The following is a 20,372-nucleotide window of genomic DNA, read 5'->3' on the forward strand; positions in this document are numbered from 1 at the left end:
GATAAAATTTGATAATTTTATTTAAATTTTCAATATTTCTGATACTCAAGTGAATGTTGACATACAACATATAACGTCAACTAGTTGTGTAAACATACTCATATCTGAGTTGGCATTTTTAATATACTATTTGACACGAGAATCATGAAAATTGTCATGGCTAAGGTGTCGTTTACGTCCACAGGTAATAAATAAAGGGATTTTAATAGAGATAGGATTTATTTGAACATATTTATGGAAGAATAAGATATCCACAAATAATAAATAAAAGAAAACAATTCCTCAAAGATAGTGGTAGGGGTCGAAAATTAGGGGATAGGGATATATGGTCAAAGGCTCAAAGCCTAATTGGGAAATGATATTCTACACAAGTAATTAATTAAATCTACAAAATAATTCCTTCTCCTTCATAATATATGTGATTTTCATTTTCAAAAATCACATGTTAAAAAAGTGAGGGGGCCCATTGGAGTGAGAAAAATAGGGGGAAAGGGTTTAGATTTAAATTGGATAAATATCCCAAAATAAATCAATAAATCTAAGAAATAATATTAATTTATCTCCAATAAATGATGAGGGTCAAAAATTACTAAGGAAAATGGGCTAAAGGAATTATACATGGACTCACTTAATTAAACATGCCCAATTTTGGTTTTAAGCAAAATTTAACTACGTCGTATAATTGCACACTTTAATATAAATCACATAAAGCAGTTTCTCAATCAAATAATCACGTCAAAAAAATCATAAAATCACAACTAAAGACATGGAAATTTGTTGCGCTACATTTGAGTTACTTTTTTCACATTTTCTTTCCCCTTTTACCCTTTTCGTCTTCAAGTGCACTATTCTACTATCTATCTTTTCTGGTGGGATTATTATTTATATTCAAATTTAATTATTTGTACTCCGTTTTCTATCAAAATTCAAGATAGTTAAAGCATCCACATCAGCGAGCACAAGCTCGTCCGTCCGTCCGTGTCAACGGCGCGGATGAGTTGTCCGCCGCTGGCACGGCGCTGCTCGATGCATCGAGCACGTCAGTGCCAGCGAGCAGGCGACGTGGCAGCTTCCTATTGGCCAAAGGCATAGCCGTTGGCAATTTATTTTTTTATTTTTTTTAAATCGGATTTTAATTAAAAAACCTGATTAAAAATAAAAAAAATTTCCCACTTCCCAATAAATTATATCCGTTTTCTACCCACTTTTAATTTATTTTTCAATTTTTCCCCCAAAAATACACATTTTCATCTATAAATACCTCCACTTACATACCAAAAATTCACACCACACTACACAATGCTCATCTAAATTCTCTCATTTCCATTCTCAATTCTCAATCTTTCTTTCACTCTTACTCTTACAACAAAACAATGTCCGGCCACGGCAATCACCCCCCGGCTCCCATGGTTGGAACCCCGATTGGTTCGGTTCACAACCGTTACCTAGTCCGGAAACGGAATATTCGGCCCCTCCTCAAACCCAAGGTTCGGATGATGACTAGTCTTCCCAGGGGGCATTTTTACGCTTAAATTACGTAATTTATATTTTTTAGGAGTTTAATTATGTAATTTTTATTTTTTAGGATTTAAAGTATGTAATTTTTATTTTTTAGTATTTTAATTATGCAATTTTTATTTTTTAGGAATTTAATTTTTTTTGTAATTTGTAATTATTTCTGGTATTTTTAATGTATTTTAATTTTGTGGAAATGTTTTTATTTAAATTGAATAATGGAATGGTGGGACCCTTGTTCTCGTCCTTGCGGAAGAGCACGGATGTGGGTGTTGTGCTCTTGCCTAAGAGCAGGCAGAAAAAGTGGGGCCGGGCCCACATCCGTGCTCGTTTGTAAGAGCACGGATGTGGATGCTCTTATGATTAATACGTTATTCTTAAAATTATATTTGAAAGATTTTTTTTTCTTTGTTGTTTTCATTTGATTTTACTCATTAATGATAATTTATTCAAATTATTATTTCTAATTAAACCAAAATATGCTGTAAAATTAAATATATTTTTTATTAATATTATTTTCATTAAATGTTTTAAAATATTAATTATTTTGAAGTATAATTAATACTCCCTTCATCATATAGAATAGGGCATTTAGAATAGACACGAGTTTTAATGTTAACTGGTAAAATAAGAGAGAATGAGAAAATGTAGTTGAAATTGTGTAATGGGTGATGGAGCCCACAAATGATAAAGTAAAAGAGAAGAAGAAAAAAGGTTGTCATAAATAGATATAGACTATTTCTATAGGATGAACGAAAAGGGAAATATGACCTATTCTATGGGTTGGAAAGGGTATAATTTTGAAAATAGATAAATGAAATAAATGAGAAAGAAAAAAATATAGAAAAGATAAAGAGACAAATAGAAATCAGAAATAAACTGGAAGAGTGTAGTGAGATAAGAGATATAACTCATACTTGACCAAAATAATCAGCTCAATTAGTTGCCTAACTATTGGAAGAAAAATACAATTAAAGTGAATCACCTCATAGGTAACTTTTTTTTTTTTTTTTTTCACCTCATAGGTAACTTATCTCTCGTGTTTTTCCCAATTAAAATGGTATATACTTGACCAGAACATTAGAGCATCCACAACGGTGGTGGGAGTGAAGGCCGCCGTCCGTGCCAGCGGCGAGGACGAGGACCGCCGCTGCTGCGCTCGCGCCGTGCCAGCGAGCAGGCGACGTGGCGGCTTATGATTGGGCAAAGGCATAGCCGTTGCCTTTGAATTTTTTTTTTATTTTAAAAATCATTTTTAAATTATATAAAATGATTAAAAAAAATTTCCAAATCCCAAAAATATGGCCGTTTTTTTCCCATTTTTTCTGAATTTTTTTTATTTTTTTTTTATTTTTTTTCCCCAAAAATCATCTATAAATACACACATTCATCATCCATTTATCACATCAATTCATCTCCCATTCATCTCTCATTCTTAATTCTCATACAAACTATCAACACATTCATCCCTCATTCAAAACCTCAAATGGATTTCACCCATATTATGGCGGAAGCGGAACGCGAAGAACAAGAATACTACGAACAACATCGTCCCGCTTACGAAGCATATGTCGCGGCGAATACCCCCGCTCCTCCTCCTCAACGAACCAGATCAAATCGGCGCTACATTCATCGTGACCGGGAGTCGAAAGAGCTTTCGGGGGTCCTTCAAGCCCGATTCAACATTGTGAAGTCCCCGGCTCGGCTATGGTACGTGAATAATATCGCCGACATCATGTTTACGTGTATTATCTTACACAACATGATTATAGCCGACGAAGGGCCGAGGGCGGCTAGCTTCTACGACGAGGACGAAGCCGGAAGCTCAACAGCGAGGTCTCCCCCACGCCAAGGCGAGCATACGACGGTCGGCCAAAGAATCGAGACAAGGCACACAATGCGCGATACTCGAATCCACAATCAACTACAAGAAGACCTAATCAAACACATGTGGGCGAAATTCGGCAACGCGTAGTGGTTTTTTTAATTTTTAGTATTTTAATTATGTAATTTTTAATTTTTTAGGATTTTAATTATGTCGTTTTTATTTTATTTGTCATTTGTAATATTATTTAGGTTTTTTTAATGAATTTTAGTATTATTGAAATGTTATTGTTTAATTGAATTTTAAATTAATTGTGTTCGTCCTTGCGGAAGAGCATGTATGTGGGTGTTGTGCTCTTGCCAGAGAGCAGGCAGAAAAAGTGGGGCCGGGCCCACAACCGTGCCGCTGGCAAGAGCACGGTTGTGGATGCTCTTAGAGCATCCACATCCGTGCTCTTTCCAACGAGCACGGATGTGGGCCCAGACCCACTTTTACTCCCTGCTCTTAGGCAAGAGCACAACACCCACATACATGCTCTTCCGCAAGGACAAGCTCAAGAGTCCCACCATTCTATTATTCAATTTAAATTAAAACATTTCCACAATATTAAAATGCATTAAAAATAACCGGAACAATATTACAAATTACAAAAAAATTAAAAATTACATAATTAAAATCCTAAAAATTGAAATTTTCATAATTAAAGTCTTAAAAATTAAAAATTAAATAATTTAAATCCTAAAAATTAAAAATTACATAATTAAATTCATAAAATTAAAAAAACCCACTACTCATGGCCGAATTTCTCCCAAATGTGTTTGATTAGGTCTTCTTGTAGCTCAACGTGGGTTCGGGTATCGCACATTGTGTGACTTGTTTCGATCCTCTCACCCACCGTCGTATGCACACCTCAGCGTGGGGGAGACCTCGCGGTTGAGCTTTCGGCTTCATCCTCGTCGTAAAAGCTAGCCGCCCTCGGTCCTTCGTCGGCTATAATCATGTTGTGCAAGATAATACACGTGTACATGATGTTGCCGATATTTTTCACGTACCACAGCCGAGACGGGGCCTTCACAATGTTGAATCGGGCTTGAAGGACCCCAAAAGCTCTTTCGACGTCTTTACGAGCGGACTCTTGACGCTGCGCAAAAAGAACCCGTCTCGGGTCTTGCGGGTTGCTGAACGTCTTCACGAAAGTCGACCACCTTGGGTAGATACCATCGGCGAGAAAGTAACCCATGTGGTATCTATTTCCGTTGACGGTGTAGTCGATCGCCGGTGCTACGCCATTCAACACATCATTGAAGAGTGGTGAAGAATAGAGCACGTTCAAGTCGTTGTTGGATCCGGCAACACCGAAATATGCATGAAAAATGGATGATGAATGTGTGTATTTATAGATGATTTTGGGGATAATAAAAAAAACCAAAAAATCTAGAAAAAAAAGGTAAAAAAAGGCCAGATTTTTTGGATTCTGAATTTTTTTATTTTTGGTATTATTTTCGATTTTTTAAAAAAAATGAATTTCCAACGGAAATGCCGTTGGTCAATCAGAACGCGCCACGTCAGCTGCTCGATGGCACGGACGTGCTCGATGCATCGAGCAGTGCCGCGCCAGCGGCAAGAGCGCAGCGGCGGACAGCGGTGTCATGCCGCTGGCACGGACGGACGGACAGCGTCCTGCTCACCGTTGCGGATACTCTTAAGGGGAGATGCACCTGCTTAATCACTAGGAAATAACATTCAATCTCAATTACTTTCTTCATCTATGAAAAATAGTCATATTTTACCATTTTATGGTGTCCATGAAAAAATAATAAAATAGAAACTTTTCTCACATTCTATCTACTTTACTCCTTCTATATCTTACTTTTTCTCCTCTCTGTTATACTTTATCAACTTTTCCTCTCCTATCTTTTATTTTACAAATGTATAATTAAAATTCGTGCCGTCCACAAATAAGATTACTTTTTGTGGACGTAAGGACAGTGGCGTATCCACCTTAGAATAAGGGGGTACAACTGTACCCCAAAATAAAATACTAATACTATGTATTGTGATAGCATTTGCAAATGGCCTTTGTGGTCTAGTGGTTTTGCCACCAGTTTTCACAGCTGAGGTGCTGAGTTCGAAACCTGGCTCATAATCTATTTTCTTTTCCTTGTTTAGTTTTATTCTAACATATAAAAGTCTATATCATATAGTATTACTTATTTCAATTATTTTTTTTTTAGTTTTGTTAATCCAATTTGTTTACTTATTTCATGTTTTATTTTATTGAATTAAAAGTTCTGTAGCCTTTTACTTCTTTTCTATATTTCTTATTAGAATAATGAATTTACTTTTTTGTTGTTTACTTTTATTCAAACAATTCAAAAAATAAATTTATATACTTCTTGATCAAATTCTTACATAATCAAAAAATTTACTTTAAACCTATATTATCTGTTTTGCATCAATTATGTGCAAATCTATATAAAACATTTACAACTCATAAAAAAATATATAACTTTTAAAAAATAATTGACATTTTGCTTAAAGTATTTATATCCACGAGGTTTTACTCTAAAAACTGTCCATTAAAAAATATTTAAAAATTTACTCAAATATTTCATGCATGTCAAAAAAATTAATTTATTTCTAAATTATACTATAATTTATGTCTATAAGACATTTGTATTTAAGAGAACAAAAAGGATTGTTTGGATTTTTAAACTTCGAGAACTATTTTCGTACCCCCGAATTAAAAATCCTGGATTTGCCACTGCGTAGGGAGTATTAATTTCAATCTTGGTACTAGTATAAAAAGTGGTAACATCCCCTCCAATCTTACACAAATTGACTTAGCATATTTAATTAATCTGGTCTAAATTTGCAACTATGTCTAAGTTGTACTTATTTTTAGCCTTTGGGTTTTCATTTCTAGTTCAAATTCAAAACTCGGTTTCATTGGATTATGGAGCTGCCCTAACTAAATCATTGCTCTTCTTTGAAGCACAAAGGTCAGGGAAATTGCCTTCTAATCAGGGAATCAAGTGGAGAGGAGATTCATTCCGCCCTTAACGATGGCAAAGACGCTGGTGTAATCCGTCTAAATTAATTAAATTATTTATACTCATATTCAAACTCAAATTATAAATTAGATTTTTTGTACCATGCAAAATATTCATGTACGGACTATATATATTCCAAAAAAAAAAAGATTACTAGTATGAAATACATATTTGTTTAATGCAGATGAATCTCGTGGGAGGATACTACGACGCTGGGTACAACGTGAAATTCGGGTTGCCAATGGCATACACGGTGACAATGCTGGCATGGAGCGTAGTGGAATTTGGGTCACATTTTGAGGCCGGCCATGAACTTAAAAATGCTCTAGAGGCTATCAAATGGGGCACCGATTATCTGCTAAGGGCCCATCCAAAGCCCAATATTCTATATGGAGAGGTCGGAGATGGTGGCTGCCACCATTCCTGTTGGATATGACCACACCCAGAACTGCTTATAAGATTGATGACCAGCACCCTGGATCCGACCTCGCTGGTATCGCTTTTCTTAATTCCGATAGACGTTATTCGTCTCAGCTCATCAACCATGCAAAGCAAGTATGATTAATTCATAATATCCTCATTATTTTTCCATTTTTTGTTTGTTAACAGAATTAGCAATGCATGTTGATTTGTGTATATTACATATGATGAACAGCTATTTGATTTTGCGACGAAACGCACTGGCGTATATCAAAATAGCATTCCTGTAGCTGGACAATTTTATTCAAGCAGTGGCTACGAGGTATATGAATATATATATGCAAGAATGCTGCTAGAAAGGAAATTTAAATAAGCAATTAATTTAATGGAAAATGATATGTGCTACAGGACTAACTTTTGTGGGCTGCTGTGTGGTTGAGTCAAGCGACCAATGACAACAAATACGTTGAGTTCATCAAATCCACGAATTCAGGTGGCACCAGAGGAATGTTTTCATGGGACGACAAGTATGCTGGAGCTCAAGTGCTCTTTGCAAAGGTACTGTAAATCAATCCATTGAATTAAATGTGTACTAAAATTGAATTATCTTTTCAGGAGAGGAAAACTGTCAAAATTTAGTGGAAATTTGGAACAATACAAGAAGGGAGCAGAAGAATTCATGTGCAATTGCATCCAGAAAGGGAATAGCAACGTGAAGAGAAGCAATGGAGGGCTATTGTGGTTCCTAATGTCAATAGTCTCGCATTCCTAATGTCAACCTACGCCGACGTCCTTGCCAAAACAAAGAGCACCATCCAATGCCCTGGGGGCCATGTCGGGTCTAACGATCTATTGGGCTTCGCTAGGTCTCAGGTGGACTACATATTGGGATCCAACCCGAAGAAAATGAGCTACATGGTCCACCACAGAGGAGCATCCATTGTGTCGATCAAGCAAAACCCAAGGGTCATTGGGTGCCAATAAGGTTTCGAGTGGATGCGCAGGAATAGTGATGGCCCTAATGTGCTTGAGGGGACAACTACACCGATTCTAGGGATAACAATGCCTTCAACCGTCAACAATGCCCCTCACTTGGTGTCTTGGCAAGGCTAGCGTCTTAGATTCTATCCATCTACTCTACCCAAATATGCCATCGTTTCTTACTCAACCGCCAATAATTTCACAAACTACATCTATTATAAAGTTGGTGAATAAGTGTTAATATAAACTATGATGCTTGTGTCAAATTAATTACTAAAGTTCGATTATTTTTTCTTAATTATTTGATTCAACATGACAATTAAAAACTACTACACAAAAAACTTTTCTATGTAAGTTAATTTAATAAACTATTCATACATAATCTTTAACTACTACCACATATTCTTCCAAACAAGGAACTTTTTTACATGATGTACTAATACTTCTAAAAAGCCAACAAATGTTATTCCAAACAAGGAACTTTTTAATGGCTTTGACCAAGAAATAATCACAATTTATTCTTTCACATGTTTAATGAACAGATAAACAAGCACAACTAACATACACCCTTCTCATTCTCTATTGAAGAAAATCATCGGTATTTAAGTTACAAAAAAAAGGTCAGATTTTTAGTACGATGAGAAGAAATCTTGTCAACGACAACTTACAACAATATCATTGCAATTTTGTGCGACCAATAAATTTCAAGGAAAGAGGAGATAGATCTGGTGGTGGCAAGCCCATCTAACTTTTTCCATATTAATATTATGGAATATAAGATATGGTAAATTGAATATTATCCTTATATGTTGGATTTAGATTAATTTATTTTTACGTAGATAAAAACTCTAAGTTAATTATAATCAATGGAAATAAAAACGTATCTGATGGTTTGGCGAATTTTTGATGGTAACAAATGCGGGTGAAAAATATAGATCACGGTAACAAATGCGGGTGAAAAATATAGATCACGACACAAAGAATTACGTGGTTCGATTTACTGAGGTAAATCTACGTCCACGGGAAGAAAGGAGGGCAAGATTGTATTGCTTGATCTAGTTTTCAGCTTACAAATACAGACTTGCTATATAATATTTTGTGTCTCGAGAGCTTTTCTATCTGATCTAAGTTCTATTTATACATTGAACTAAGATCGTGGCTTGCATCACCACTAACTAGGTCGTGGCTTGCATCACCACTAACTAGGTAGTGGATGTCGTGGAGGTCATGAGATCCTGCATGGGTCCACTATCTCTTTGTTTGGTCCGCTATCCTGCATGAGATCCTGCATGAGTTGACACCACTAAATAGATCGTGTAGTGGAGGTCGTGGAGGTTCTGCATGAGTCCACTATCTCCCAGTTCGGTCGAATACTGAGACCGAACTTCTGAACTATGACCGAGCAGCTTTTGCCGATCTGAGAGTAGAGCTTGATTGGTCGGCTTTTACCGAGCTGTAGGCTGGGGCCGAACTCTTTGGTAATGCCGAACTGATTGGTCGGCTTTTACCGAGCTGTAGGCTGGGGCCGAACTCTTTGGTAATGCGGCTGGGGCCGAACTCTTTGGTAATGCCGAACTGATACTCTTCCTTGGGTTTTGGGCTGATGGGCCGTCACTGCTATTGGGCTTGTTTAGTACGTACTCCATCACTACCCCCCCCGAAAAGCGAAGTGAATCACTTCGGCGAAGCGAGTCACTTCGGCATTCTGGATAAAGGTACGGGGGAGGCTGACGTCAGGGGACGTGCCTTGCGCGTGACTGCATTAAATGCGACAGTAAAATCCGGCCGTTGAATCCTGAAAAGGTGGGATTCGAAACGGTGCGATGATTTTGAAATCTTCTCCGAATCTGATAAATACGTCCTTTCTTCATCATTTGAACACTTTTGCTATTGCTTCTTCTGCCTTCTCTCTCTTTTGCGCAAAAATTTCCTTCCACTTTCAAGAATTTCTTCAGAATTTCTTCAGACTTTCAAAGAGTAAGAACCATGTCTTCTTCTTCTTCTTCTGAGTCAGGTAGCGGTAGGAAAGGGGGTAAGGGGTCTTCTAGCCGGAAAGAATCCGGGGAGAAGACCGTAGAGTATTTTCACAGCATCTTGAGTAAGGATACTGTGATATCCTTACACGAAAAATATTTTTTTCCTGGGGGGAAGGTTGCGATTCCCGACGACCTTCATAGGGCTGACTCGCCGCCGGAGGGTTACGCCACCGTTTATGAAGCCGGCTTGGAATGCGGGCTTCGTTTCCCTCTTCCTCCTGCCTTTGTAGAGCTGCTAGATTTTTTTCAACTCCCTTTAGGTCAGGTGACTCCGAATTCTTGGAGGCACTTATCGGCCTTTGCTGCCGAACTGCGTAGGCTAGATAAGGATCTGTCTCTGAGGGCAATCCTTAATTTTTTCCAGTTTAAGAGGAAGGGATCTTGGTTTTACTTGATCCCTTTACAGCCCTTTAGAGCCTTTTGTAAAACCAAATGGCCGAAATGGCAAAATCGCTTCTTTTTTTATAATAGGACTTCGGCTTCGGACTTTTCCTGGAGAGGGCCGAAGTCCGTTATTCCTCATCCTCGGGTAGAACCGTTGGACGAGCTCGAGGCCGAGCTCAATAAGATTCCCATGATTAGGAAGCAGTACTCGGAGTCTGAGCTCGTCAAGGGCGACTTCGTGTTCGACTCCTCGTCTTCGGACGAAGAGACTGAGGGTGAGGATTTCTTTTTTATGCATTACTGCCTTGACGACGAAAACTAACCTTGTTTTCTTGCTTTTTGGCAGTGAACTTGCTAAACAAGATTAGCCGCAAATCCTCCGAGCTTAAGAAGCCGGAGAAAGAGAAGGCTACCAGCTCGGCGCCTGATGCCGAGAAGAATCCGAAGAGGCAAAAGACCTCTTCTTCGGATCCAAAAAAGCCGGAGTCGACTTCGGCAAAGGGGAAGGGGAAGACCCAGAAGCCCCCAAGAGCGCCAGAGAAAGACGTGGTCTTGGCGCCTCCTTCGGAACATATCTGTGAGCCATTTTTATGGCCCACGGATTTTGCCGAGGTGAATTCTCTTCTTGATTTTCTGGCCTTGCTTTTTTCCTGTATTTTTTTGGTGGCCCCTGTTGACTCTTTCCTTTTTCCATTTTCAGAGGAACGATATGCTCTCCAAGCTCGTCGCCGTTGAACTCTCCAAAGCGTCCAACGATTATGCTGAGATGCAGAGGAAGTTGGCGGCTGCTCGTCACCAGGCCGAACAGGCTAAGGCAGACTTTGAGAAGGCCAGAGCTGCTAGGATCTCGGCCCAGGATGAAGCCCAGTTTGCCAAAAACCAGCTCGTCATCCAGCGAGAGCAGACGAAACGGAGGGATGCTGCCGCCGTGGTTGCCCAAGGGGAGGTTCTCCGTGCTTTCGCGGAGAAACTCTTTCTGAGCAATCAATTTTCGGCCTTTGTCGGTGATCTGCTGAAACTGATGACCGATAATGCCGAGCAGGGGCCCGAAGTCGTTCTGCCGCTGTACGGCCGAGAGATAGCAGCTCGTCTCCAGAGTCTGCCGCTCCTTGAGGAGCTTGCTTCGTCCTCGGTCCTGCTTTCTGCTGACCGAGTTCGTAGTTGCCGAGCTGACCGGGACGAGAATATGGAGGCTATCTTTGCCTCCTTAGGGTCAGTTTCACCCGCTCCAATTTTCCACGGAGAGGGTGAGACCGAGCAGCCTGATCAGCAGACCGGAGACAGGCAGGCCGAGCAAGAGGTGCTGCTGATCGGTGATGGGGGCACCGAGCAGGCTGGGAGGAGCAGGGAGGCCGAGGCTGAAGCTGAGGCAGACAAGGAGAAGGAAGCTGAACCTCACCGAGGAGCCGGAGACGAAGCTGGCGGAGTATGATTTCGTCTCCCTTCTCTTAGTTTAGTTTCTTCCTTGTTGTAAAATGGCTTTGAAGCCCTCCTTGTGTAAAAAATTTTTTCTTATGAATGAAAAAATTCTTCTTTCTGCACTTGTGTCTTCGTATAGCTTTTCGTACTCTCTTTTACTCCTGTTGTGGTTTACTACCTGCTCAGTAAACTGAAATGCCGAACTGACATAGCTGCTTTGTATTCTTAACTCTTAAGGAGCTGGAGGTACTTCACTGGAAGCGGCTGTACTCTTCCGCTTTAGACGAAGCTGAGAAAAAAGCCATAGCTGACCAGATGAAGAATGACGAACTCTTGGCTTGTTTAGTGAAGCTGGAGGCCGACAATAAGGACTTAGAGTCCGAAAAGAAAGATCTGGAGGCCGAGCTGAACACTGCCGTCGCTGAGAGGACTGCGTATGAGGATTTCATCTGCAGGCGCGGGGGAATGACCATCTCTGAAGTTCAGGAACGAGTTGACGAACTGTGGGAGGAATATCATGTACTCCGGAGGAACAATGCGCTGGAGAGCTCGGCTTGCCAACAAGTCGTGAAATCATTGCGGCGCTGGGCTTCTCGGTACGACATCATTCTTTCCCGGCGTCCCTCAATCGAGAGATTCCTTAGGCATTTCCCGCCAACAGATGGTCACACTCCAGCTCAAACCCCTGATTCACTTGCTCAAAACCCTACTCCAAGTCAGCAACGAACTCAGGAACAGCCGGAAACGTCAAGACGAGAACGGACTCAAGAGCAACCGGAAACGTCAAGACAAGGACGGACTGAAGTTCGTAGAGGAGCTGTGATTATGAGTGAGCAAGATCAACAAATGCTTCGTGAAGAGACTCTTCGCCGCCGAGGTGCTAGAGCTTCCCGGGCTCAGGGAAGAGGCGGTAGGTCGATTAGAGCATCTCGTCGACCTGCTTATTCTTCAGCTGCCGAGAACGCCCGAACTCGGCTTCACGAGGATTTTGTGAATAGATGGCTCAACTTTAGCAACCAGGGACAGTAGAATAGTCCTTTGTAATGGCGTAACGCCTTCTCGTAGGGCAGCAGAATTGTATGCCGAACAAGTTTTAATAAATGAAATCTTCATTTCGCTTCTATCACTGCGTATTTACAGCTCAGCGAAAAAAATTTCATCGTGCTCGTCCTCGGTCTTATGAAGTAAACTTCTTTGACCGGACTCGTCCTCGGTCTTATGAAGTAAGCTTCTTTGACCGGACTCGTCTTTGGTCTTATGAAGTAAACTTCTTTGACCGGACTTGGTCCTCGGTCTTATGAAATAAACTTCTTTGACCGGACTCGTCTTTGGTCTTATGAAGTAAACTTCTTTGACCGGACTAAGCTTGTGTCCTAATTTGGCGAGTTTTATCGCGTGGATCGGACTTTCCCTTGTCCTAATTCGGCGAGTTTTATCGCGTGGATCGGACTTTCCCTTGTCCTAATTCGGCGAGTTTTATCGCGTGGATCGGACTTTCCCTTTGTTGCAGTTCGTTTTAGACGGACTGCTTGTTTCTTAAGCTGAATTGTGGTCTTGTATCCTCCTTAGAAGCTTGGACTCACAATCGTTGGCTTATATATGTTCTAAAAAGGGGATCAGCCTTCGAAGAACAAGATACCTCAGTAACATTTGTAAGAGACGACACGCACATAGACAGACAAAACGCACATAGACAAACAAAACGCACATAGACAAGCATGAAAAACAAGTAAAAAACAAAGAAAGCACATACCCCTAGGACCGAACTAGACACAAGACTGACTGACCGGACTGTCTCTTACAAATGGAACTTCTTGAGGTTGGAAATGTACCATGTTCGGGGTACTTGTTCTCCTGACATGTGAGTCAATTTGTAAGACCCTTTGCCGAGGACTTCTGACACCCGATATGGACCTTCCCATGTGGGTTCGAGTTTGCCCAGCTTTTCTGCTCGGCTTACTTCGTTGTTTCTCAAGACGAGATCTCCCACTTGAAATTGCAGCTTTTTCACCCTTTGGTTATAATACCGGGCTACTTGCTCCTTGTACTTGGCTGCTTTTATGCAGGCCAATTCTCTTCTTTCTTCGGCCAGATCTAGTTCGGCTCTTAGTCCGTCATCATTCATTTCTGAGGAGAAATTTAGAGTTCGAGGACTGGGTACGCCGATCTCAACCGGAATCACGGCTTCAGTGCCGTACACCAGACTGTACGGAGTTTCACCGTTGGAGGTTTTGGGTGTAGTTCGGTAGGACCATAGGACTTGAGGGAGATTTTCTACCCATTGTCCTTTGGCTTGTTCTAACCGAGCTTTTAACCCTTTCACCAAGATACGGTTTGTTACCTCCGTTTGTCCGTTTGCTTGTGGGTGGGAGACCGAAGTGAACCGCTGTTGAATATTCAGCTCTTGGCACCAATTCTTGAATGTCTTGTCGGTGAACTGAGTCCCATTATCTGAAATAAGGATGTGGGGTATGCCAAATCGGCACACTATGTTCTTCCAGACGAAATCCAATGCCTTCGAGCTCGTTATCGTAGCTAATGGTTCAGCCTCCACCCACTTCGTGAAGTAATCCACGGCAACGATAAGGAATTTCATTTGCCGAGGAGCTTGTGGTAGTGGTCCTACTATGTCTATGCCCCATTGCATAAAAGGCCAAGGGCTTTGCATAGCACATAGATCGGTCTGCGGCATCCTTGGGATATTTGCATGAATTTGGCACTTCGTACATGTCTTGACGAGCTGCACTGCTTCTTGTACCAAAGTTGGCCAATAATATCCCCATCTCAGAACTTTTTTAGCTAAAGCTCTAGCTCCGATGTGGCTACCGCAAGATCCTTCATGAACTTCTCTAAGGATGTAGTCCGTCTCTTCTGGTCCTACACATCGCAATAACGGTTGAAGGTAGGACTTTCTGTATAGGACTCCTTCATGAAGTTCATACCGAAGTGCTCGGCATGTGATTTTCCGAGCTTCTCTCTTATCCTCGGGCAGTTGTCCTTGATCTAGATACTGTAAGATCGGCGTCATCCAGTTCGGCGAGCTGGTTACTGAATGTACCTCAGCTTCATCAATGCTTCGGTGTAGTAATTCCTCCACCTTTGAGCTCGGATATGAGGCCAACTTACTTAAAGTATCTGCTCGGCTGTTTTCCGCTCTGGGAATGCGGATTATCCGAAAATAAGATAAACTTCGGCTAATGCTTTGCGCTTTGTCCAAGTATTTTTTCATCCTCTCATCTCGGGCTTCACTTGTACCCAGCATGTGATTCACTATGACTTGTGAATCACAATGGATTTTGAGAGATTTGACAAATAGACTTTGCGCTAAGTGAAGTCCGGCAAGGAGGGCTTCGTATTCGGCTTCGTTATTAGTAGTTGGGAATAAGAACCGAAGTGAATAAGTTACCTCGTGTCCGTCGGGAGCGATAAGTAGAATACCAGCTCCACTTCTCGTCTTATTCGAAGCTCCATCTACGAATCCACTCCAGCAGTCCGGCGGTTCTACTTCGGATTCTTGGGGCTGTGTTAGTTCGTCATTGGCAGGATTTTTCTGTTCAGCAATAACAGGGATTGCTTGATCGAACTTTGTCTCTGCAAGAAAATCTGCCAAGGCTTGTCCCTTGATGGCTTTTCGAGGTAGATATTCTATTGAGTGTTCTCCCAACTCTATGGCCCATTTGGCGATTCTGCCTGATGCTTCTGGCTTGGTCAAAACTTGCCGAAGTGGCAGATCGGTTAAGACGCATACCTTGTGAGCATAGAAGTATGGCCGCAGTCTCCTTGCTGCATTTACTAATGCCAGAGCAATTTTTTCCAGAGGTTGATACCTTGTTTCTGGACCTCTTAATGCTCGGCTTGTAAAGTAGATGGGAAGCTGCTTTAGGCCTTCTTCTCGTACAAGCACCGCGCTAATGGTTTGATCTGATGCCGCTAAGTATAAGAATATCACTTCGGCATCTGTTGGAGCAGAGAGAATTGGAAGCTTGGCTAAATAACTTTTGAGCTCGTCAAAAGCCTTTTTCTGCTCGGCTCCCCACTCAAACTTTGGTGCCTTTTTCAATACTTTGAAGAACGGTAGTTGCTTTTCGGCTGCTTGGGAAAGGAATCTATTCAGTGCGGCTAGACATCCAGTTAGTCTTTGCACATCATGTATGGACTTCGGCATCGCCATGTTCTGAACAACTTGAACTTTTGAGGGATTTGCCTTGAGTCCGTCCCTTGAAACCCAACAACCCAGAAACTTTCCCGAATCTACCAAAAAGGTACATTTTTGGGGATTGAGTTTGAGGTTGGCTTTTTTGAGCACGTCGAGGGTGGATTTGAGGTTGTCTTCATACTCCGAGGTGCTTCTGCTTTTGACGACTATGTCGTCAACATACACTTCAACCTCTTTTCCGATCAAATGCTGAAAAAGCTTATCTACCATCCTTTGATATGTGGCTCCGGCATTCTTTAAACCGAATGGCATCTTTTTATAAGCAAAGATGCCGAAGTCAGTAATGAAAGCCGTTTTTGAAGCATCATTCTCATCCATTAAAACTTGGTGGTAGCCTTTGTATAAATCAAGAAAACAGAAAATTTCGAAGCCGATCAAAGCTTCTACTTTTTTATCTATGTTCGGAAGGGGATAGCAATCTTTAGGACAGTGCTTGTTTAGATCGGTAAAATCTATGCACATCCGCCATCCTCCTTCTTTTTTCTTGATCATCACAGGATTGGCCACCCAAGAAGGATATTTCACTTCGAATAATACATCCGCTTTCAGTAATTGGCGGACTTCGTCATGGATGACTTGATTTCTTTCTGCCGCAAAGAGTCTTTGCTTCTGTTTTATAGGCCGGACTGAAGGATCAATATTTAACCGATGAGTGATTACCTCAGGGGGCACTCCGGTCATGTCCAACGGAGACCATGCAAAGACATCTTTGTACTCCTTGAGGAGCTGGATGGTCTTTTCCCGGAGTAGAGGCGTTCCCGCGAAACCGATCTTGACCGTTCTGGATGGATCATCTTCGTATAACTGAACGGTCATTGAGTTCGACTCTGGTGTGACTTCGGTCATTTCGCTTGCCTCAGACTCCGGCTGCTGTGATTGCTATGCTTGATGATGCCGATCTGATTGCTCGGCACTTTTAAGCGCAATCTGCAGACACTCTTTTGCTCTCTTTTGATCACCTCGGATGACCGCTATCCCACCTTTAGTGGGAATCTTGATGGTGAGGTGATAAGTAGAGCAAACGGCCCGAACTGCGTTGAGCCAGTCTCTTCCCAAGATGATGTTGTACGGGGACCGAGCTTTTACCACAAAGAACTCGATCATCGTACTGGAGCTTGTAGGCGCTTTTCCCACCGTGATCGGAAGGCTGATAATACCTTCAGGGCGGGTGTCCTCCTGGGCGAAACTTTTCAGAGGAAGTGGAGCCGGACTGAGCCGAGCTGGATCCACTTCTAGTTTATCGAAACATTCTTTAAAAAGAATGCTGACTGACGCTCCGGTATCCACAAACACTCTGTGGATCAGTTTGTTTGCCACTCCGGCTTGGATGACAATAGCGTCTTGATGAGGAGAGATGGCCGGGACGGGATCTGCATCTGAAAATGTAATCACTTCGTCCTGCTTCAGCCTTTTATGCGTTGGCTCCTCTCGATTGAAGCCTCTGCGTTCTGACTTCAGGGACGATTTAGTCTTCCCGGCAGGGAGAGCATCAATAGTCAGGATTACTCCATCATATTGCAGCTCGTCATCGTCTTCAGGGTCCTGTTGCTTTTTCAGATCCTGAGGAGCGCAGTTTGCACCTCTTTGCTTTTTGTTCTTTTTCGGCTGCTTGCTTTGGTATTTTTTTAACGTCCCTGCTTTCACAAGAGCATCAATACCTGCAGCCAAATGTCGGCACTCCTCGGTATCGTGACCGTGGTCTTGATGGAAGGAGCAATATTGATCCTGAGGTCGACGCGCGGCCGATTTCGTCATCCGCTTTGGTTTTTCGAACATATCGGAATGCAGTTCGAAAATTTCCGCTCTCGACTTGTTCAATGGTACGAACTGAGCGGGCGGCTTCTCAGGATTAAGACGTGGCCCCAATCGGTCTTGCACCGGAGCCCTTTGAATCCTTTCAAAAGGAGTTCGGCGAAGATGTCCCTGATCGCCAAAAGGAGTTCGGCGAGGATGTCCCTGATCGCTATGATCGGGCTTTCTCCTGTCTCCTCGGGATGAGCTGTCTAAAGACCGTTTGCGACGGTCTGCCTCATCGGCACGGGAGAACTGGTCCGCAATGTCCCACATCTCTTGAGCTGTTTGCGGACTGCATTCCACGAGCTTTCTGTAGAGAGCTCCGGGCAGGATTCCATTTTGGAATGCCGAAATGACAAGTAGATCATTGAGATCATCTACTTGTAGGCATTCCTTGTGGAATCTCGTCATAAAGTCGCTGATCTTTTCGTCGCGACCTTGACGTATAGAAAGCAGCTGAGCCGAAGTGATTCGGGCTTCCGCTTTCTGAAAGAACCTCCTGTGGAAAGCATCCATTAGATCTCGGTAAGATCTAATGCTGCCTTGGGGGAGGCTATCGAACCACCTTCTTGCGTTCCCGATAAGCAGCTCGGGAAACAGCTTGCACATATGGACCTCATTGAGACCCTGGTTCGCCATGTTATACTGATAGCGTCCCAGGAAGTCATGAGGATTCTCTAACCCGTCATAAGTTATCGACGGAGTTCGGTAGTTCTGTGGCAAGGGAGTTCGGGTGATATCGTCCGAGAACGGAGTCTTCAATGCTCCGTACATGGCGAACCCGACATCTCTTCGGTATGGAGGAGATGGAGTTCTCCTGTGATTCCGGTACCGAGGAGGAACAGGAACATGTCGGGGTTGAGGATTCTTCTTCCTGGAAGACACGGCACTACTGCGGTAGTGACTTTCATGTCTGGATGAGGAGGGAGAATCCACCGTTTTCGTCTCCGGCTTTTGGCCCTTTTGCAGGAAAATTAAGAACTCTTCCTGCTTCTCGGCCAAAAACAACTTGACAGCCTCGTTCAAATCGGGCTGCTGGGAAGACTCGGTGCGATGAGTCTTTGAGCGGCTTGTTCCTTCTCCGTGAGAACTGGAAGTAGATTTCTCCCGAGGCTGTTTTCCAGACCTGCGGGCTGGACTAGCTTCCTCATGGTTATCATGAACGGTATTATGGGTGTTACGTGATCTGGTATGCATTTTTTTTTTGGGGTGGAAAAAGGGTCAAAAATTCGCTTTATCACAAATTTGGTTCTCTGTTTCCCACAGACGGCGCCAGTGATGGTTTGGCGAATTTTTGATGGTAACAAATGCGGGTGAAAAATATAGATCACGGTAACAAATGCGGGTGAAAAATATAGATCACGACACAAGGAATTACGTGGTTCGATTTACTGAGGTAAATCTACGTCCACGGGAAGAAAGGAGGGCAAGATTGTATTGCTTGATCTAGTTTTCAGCTTACAAATACAGACTTGCTATATGATATTTTGTGTCTCGAGAGCTTTTCTATCTGATCTAAGTTCTATTTATACATTGAACTAAGATCGTGGCTTGCATCACCACTAACTAGGTCGTGGCTTGCATCACCACTAACTAGGTAGTGGATGTCGTGGAGGTCATGAGATCCTGCATGGGTCCACTATCTCTTTGTTTGGTCCGCTATCCTGCATGAGATCCTGCATGAGTTGACACCACTAAATAGATCGTGTAGTGGAGGTCGTGGAGGTTCTGCATGAGTCCACTATCTCCCAGTTCGGTCGAATACTGAGACCGAACTTCTGAACTATGACCGAGCAGCTTTTGCCGATCTGAGAGTAGAGCTTGATTGGTCGGCTTTTACCGAGCTGTAGGCTGGGGCCGAACTCTTTGGTAATGCCGAACTGATTGGTCGGCTTTTACCGAGCTGTAGGCTGGGGCCGAACTCTTTGGTAATGCGGCTGGGGCCGAACTCTTTGGTAATGCCGAACTGATACTCTTCATTGGGTTTTGGGCTGATGGGCCGTCACTGCTATTGGGCTTGTTTAGTACGTACTCCATCAGTATCTTATCTAGGGTTTCTGTATTTTAATTATTCAAAAGGAAATGATTATGGATTTAATTTTTTTCTTGTGGATTTGATTAAGATTTTTCTAAGAAAATATCTATTTGTTGAGTTCCTCTGTTTTTTCAGGGTTTTTTCAGCGATTCGCTGGCTTCGTTAGTGCGAATCCTAGGATCTGCTGGTATCAATGTATCATGCATTTGTCATTTCTTTAGTGTCGTATTTCATTCTATTATTCATTCTCCTCACACAATGCATGGCTACAATACTAAAATACTATTCTCTCAAATATTTCATTTCAGTTTTACTATTTTTAGCAAATAGAGATCACATTCCACTAACTTATTTTACTAATATTGTTTTATAAAACTAATACATTATATAAAAGTATGACTCGCATACATTATTTTTTTTACTCACCTTCTTTAATAAAGTCAAATAATTTTTAAAAACTCAAGTAGATAAAAAATGAGACACTTATTACTGGACGGAGGAAGTTTCACTATAAATTTCAACCTTCTTTTACAAAGTGCATATTATTATTATTATTATTATTATTATTATTATTATTATTATTATTATTATTATTATTATTATTGTTATTATTATTATTAAATATGACTACAATTACATTTACGTTGTCAACGTAGAAACAGCTAATTTGCTACATCGTTTAATTCTGTGAGTT

General features: G+C 41.7%; 1 pseudogene; it reads left to right on the top strand.

The window, feature by feature from the left end:
- Positions 1–156: 156 nt before the first annotated feature.
- LOC121745809 lies at positions 157–7,928 on the top strand (annotated as a pseudogene).
- The last annotated feature ends 12,444 nt before the right edge of the window (positions 7,929–20,372 follow it).

This window comes from Salvia splendens, chromosome 8, assembly GCF_004379255.2.
Source record: "Salvia splendens isolate huo1 chromosome 8, SspV2, whole genome shotgun sequence".
Classification (NCBI taxonomy): domain Eukaryota; kingdom Viridiplantae; phylum Streptophyta; class Magnoliopsida; order Lamiales; family Lamiaceae; genus Salvia; species Salvia splendens.